The sequence below is a fragment of the Lissotriton helveticus genome, chromosome 2_1 (assembly GCF_964261635.1).
Source record: "Lissotriton helveticus chromosome 2_1, aLisHel1.1, whole genome shotgun sequence".
In the NCBI taxonomy this organism is placed as follows: domain Eukaryota; kingdom Metazoa; phylum Chordata; class Amphibia; order Caudata; family Salamandridae; genus Lissotriton; species Lissotriton helveticus.
Genome location: NC_136059.1, coordinates 277,765,538 through 277,769,917, shown reverse-complemented (window position 1 = coordinate 277,769,917; position 4,380 = coordinate 277,765,538). Strand labels below are relative to the sequence as shown.

Here is a 4,380-nt window from a genome sequence, read left to right as displayed (position 1 = left end):
AGATGTCAAATTTGAGTTCGGCTTTTTACTAATTGTTGTGTATCTTTTCCTAGGAAATGGTGTTTACCTTTCTTTCTCTTATTACAGCTAGAGGTTGTTGTCAAGTGAGCTGTCTGACAATCATTATGAAACAAAAGGCTGCAAGATCTCAGGTTTTCTTCTAGCAAACAAAATTAAACAGTTTGGAAATGAATAGTACATTTATTTAAAAATATATCAAGAATTACAACAGAGACCCAGGGCGTGGACGAGGATTTGGGGCCAGTGGAATGCATATCGTGGGGATATCTGCACACCTCCCCTTGTGGGCACTACTGATGTTGTCCTATCTCCCTAGGCGAGCGTTCCCGGAACCCTTTCATACTGTTCTTTGAATTTCCGATTCTCCCCGCTGCTACCCCCCCCCGACCTTGTTGGAGCCTCAGGGCTCTTGGTAGGTTCTCCTGACTGTAGACCATCCCCTCCGTTCTTTGGGCTGACCTTGATTACCGTGCATTCGCCTTTTTAGTGTTTGTTTTTCTTTTTGTATAAATAAAAAATTCAATATGCTCTGCGACATGTTGGGAGTAACGCTTTATGCTGGATTTGTGCCTGACCACGGGTGTACACTTCTGATTTGTGCCTTGTGCCTTATTATTAGCGGTCAGCCCGTGAGGTTGTAGGCCCATTCTTGTACTTTTCTATGCTTGCTCAAATAAAGGTTTTTGAAAAAAAAAAAAAAAAAAAAAAAAAGAATGACAATAGAGCATCTTTTCTGTAATTCTGAAGTGTGATGCATACAAATCAGAGCACTTTACTTGGTGTTGTGCAAATTACAGGGGTGTGGAGTTTATTAAAATATCTACTTGCCCATGGGGCAGGTTGCTTCATATATCTACTTGTCCTGAAACTAAATCCAATTGTCCCTTTTCTGCCATGTAATGCAGCGACAAATTATGTCAGCAATCTCATTATATAGGAGCTCTGATATAGTCTCTCTGATTATGCCAGGGCTCATAACACAGTAGGATTTGAATACTAGTAATTCCCTTATGTTGCTACTTTCTGCAGATATACACACGTGGGCTGGAGGTAGTGCAGGACTAGAAAAAATCATGACATTGTTACTAGAACTGCAGTTCTAGTAATTTGAATACACTACTCGACCTAACTGTAATGTACTTGACCCGTGAACTGGTCTTATCCCAATCGTCACACAGTTCACTTTACAAAATCCTCTAACTTTAGTCACAGAAAAGTAAATGTTGAAAGACAAACTGACTTTTGTCCTCTTGTCTCTGAAAGCTGAGAAATGTGACAAGATAACACGATTTAAAGGCATCTTTATTGCTCATGCACTTTGTGAGCAAGCAGAATCCCTGTTGGTAGCTCACCAGAAGGGAAAGTAGGCCCTAAAAATAGCTAGTCCTGATTAAATCTGGCTATTGTGAGTGGATTTTTTGAGCTTTGTAGTAGTAAGCAATAGTTCCAGGGTTGGAATGCTCTTTTGAGTGTGTACAAACCAACTATTAGATTTTATTTATCTATTCAAGAATTAGATTTCATGGAATACAAAATATGAAGATTTCCAAAAGAGGAGGAGACTGGGTGTTACTATTACGACAACAAGAGGCACGCTGGATTAGTCGCTGTAGGGCAGTGCAATGTGGTTTGAACACTGAACATGAGTTACACTACTTTCTCTGAGTTCTCTTTTATTTCATGTTTGATGAAAGGCATAGTCTCTGAGATTAACAGTTTTAAATGAAGTAAATTTGAGATTTATGATAGACTATAGTACGTATCAGTGGTGCGGACATGCTTTGGGAAATGTACGTAATATCAGTGAATAGGGATGTCATGTACTATTGTAATAATCACATCAATAGATGATTATAGGAGTACGGGGCACATTTTATAAATATACTTTTGTAAATCTATATAATATCAGTAGATAGGATGTCAGGTTTGGTGATGTTAATTAAGATTAACAGCATTGCTGGGTACATAGTGTAAATGATTGTTAAGATACGGTGGTTTTTCCGTTACATCAGATCATGACGTGATGCATGTGATTAATGACATGTTTGGATAGTAGGGGTTTGTGATGGATACAATTGTGGAGGAGGCATCACAAAGTAATACCTTGTTAGCGAGGCTATTCTGAAACGGGCGAGAATACACTAGCGAGGCCGATGACAACCGGAAATACTAGGAGGTTGGTTGTGATTGCATCCTCGTTACGGGGAAAGACGATCGGACTGGAAAGGGAACTGTTTTTGATTACAAGGAGCGTGAAGGCTAAGAAGCTGATTGGGGCAGGGAAGGAAAACGGAAATACTTTGGCCACGGGCGTGGAGAAAGCGAGTCAGACGGAAATAGATAGAAGCGCGCATTGGGAAAGAAGTTGATTGGTGGATAAAGGTGAAACGGAAATGCTTTGGTACTGGGCACGGGGAATGCAGAAATGATGGTAATGATCTGAGGCGGACCAGAGAGGGAACTAATTGGTAATTTTGAGCGCGAAAGTAGCAGGTCCATGATTGGTTACAGAACAGTTCAAATACTGTTGTGTGGAGATAGTAAATTGCACGGTTGGTACAGGAGACGCCCGTCGCCATGGACTAAGACTTCCCATTTACGACATGACATAATAGATACAGGTAAAGATAGAATGAATGTGCCCTTTACTCTGGGTAGAACAGGAATGTGTGAGAATTGGTTACTGATGGAGACTTTTTATTCTTTGTCTCATTCTAAACTTTAGCAAAAATTGAATGCTGGATGTGGATGTGTCAAGAACAGGTGAGGTCATGCAATGGCATTTTTATATATTTTTCTGAACAGTTGCAGAAGTATGAGCATGTCCTTGAAATATGTAGGACTCTTTTTCTAATATATATGCATATTGGTTTACACATGTTCACAGATATAGCAAACAAGGGGAACATTTGAGTCTACCTGAGCAAAGTTACATATTGGATGAGAACGGTGGATAGCAATATTGGTAATTGGTGAGGTGTATTTGCATTGTAAGTGTAGAGACAATAATGAATTAACATTATATGATGAGTAACCATTGGAGGGGACATATACATTTTGTCTTCCCAGTGCACATGATAGGAAATACTGGAGGTAGAACAATCATGGGGAAGTGATGTCCGGGAACTGAATAGTTACATTTAATAGGTGAGATTTCTTTGTTCGACCATGGAATAATTAGGTCGGCTAGTGGGGTGAAGATGATAGATAAGGAAGGTTTGAATGCTTCATTAAATCAGAAATAGGTATTGATTCAGGATGTAGAGTATACATCTATATGAATAGCAGATGTGAATATCATGACAAGCAGGATTGATAACTTATTTATTGGAGAAATTTTGGGGAATGGGGTCAACCCTAAATACTTTAAATTAAGAATAGATTTTCACTGATATCAACATGATATTTCCTCATAGATTTCGAGTACAGTTGCTTTCTGATTTTGAGTGGGACTGGATCAAGGAAATTATATTTTTCATAAAGCTATCTTGAGGTAGGCGCTTGGTATATTATTTATTTACATGTGTAGAGGTGGACTATATCTGTGACTAATGTATATTAGATAGTCATCTCTCTTAGAAACTTAGAATTTTAAATAAATTTGGTAAACATCATGTATATGTCAAAAGAAATATGTTATGGGATATCACCAAATTTTGAAAAGTGTAAATAACGTTCAGTATGTATATAGGCAGGTGATAATTTGATCTTTGTCTAGTGCTATGCTAGCCGTTCAGTTTTTTGACAAACAGTGCAATTGATGTAAATGATTGATATATGGTGACAGTGATGTAATGGTCTTTTTTCTGATTTATATTTTTTTTCGGCAGCCCTGATGATGTCCGGTATTGGACGAAACGCGTCGGCTGTTTGATGTATTATTTTGGATCTACATATGCACATTGGAATGAACTTTGAATATTGTCGCCAGTTTTGGACTGATAAAAGAATACAAATATAATTTGGGAATCAACAAGTTGTGGACCCTGTGATATTTACATGAAGTTGGATCTACTCCCTCAATTCATTTAACATTGTTCAGTTTTGGTTCTTTGGATGGTGGATCCTTTTTGAGGTTGAGTGGACAAGGAGCAAGACATTTTACAAATAACTTTCAAATTTGGTGGTTTTCTGTGCCACAACTGTTTAGCCCTCACCATCGCCTCTAAGAATATTGTGTACAAACCAACTAGCTTGCATGTTTTAAGAGGTTTCTCAAACTCTTCTCTCATTTTTTCCATACTGAGAAAGGTTGGATATTTACCCCCGACAACGGCTGATGTACAACTTCTTCCAGGGTTAGAAAAAAAGTGGTTGGAGGGAAAGTGAACTTGCATACACTCAGATTTTCACATGAGC

The 4,380-nt window shown here is 38.4% G+C and overlaps 1 long non-coding RNA gene across 1 annotated transcript; it reads left to right on the top strand.

The window, feature by feature from the left end:
* The first annotated feature begins 2,583 nt into the window (after positions 1–2,583).
* On the top strand, positions 2,584–4,078 carry LOC144819312 (uncharacterized). Its single transcript, XR_013607285.1, has 4 exons — positions 2,584–2,642; positions 2,747–2,784; positions 3,438–3,514; positions 3,852–4,078. It is a non-coding gene; the product is annotated as an uncharacterized LOC144819312 (long non-coding RNA).
* The last annotated feature ends 302 nt before the right edge of the window (positions 4,079–4,380 follow it).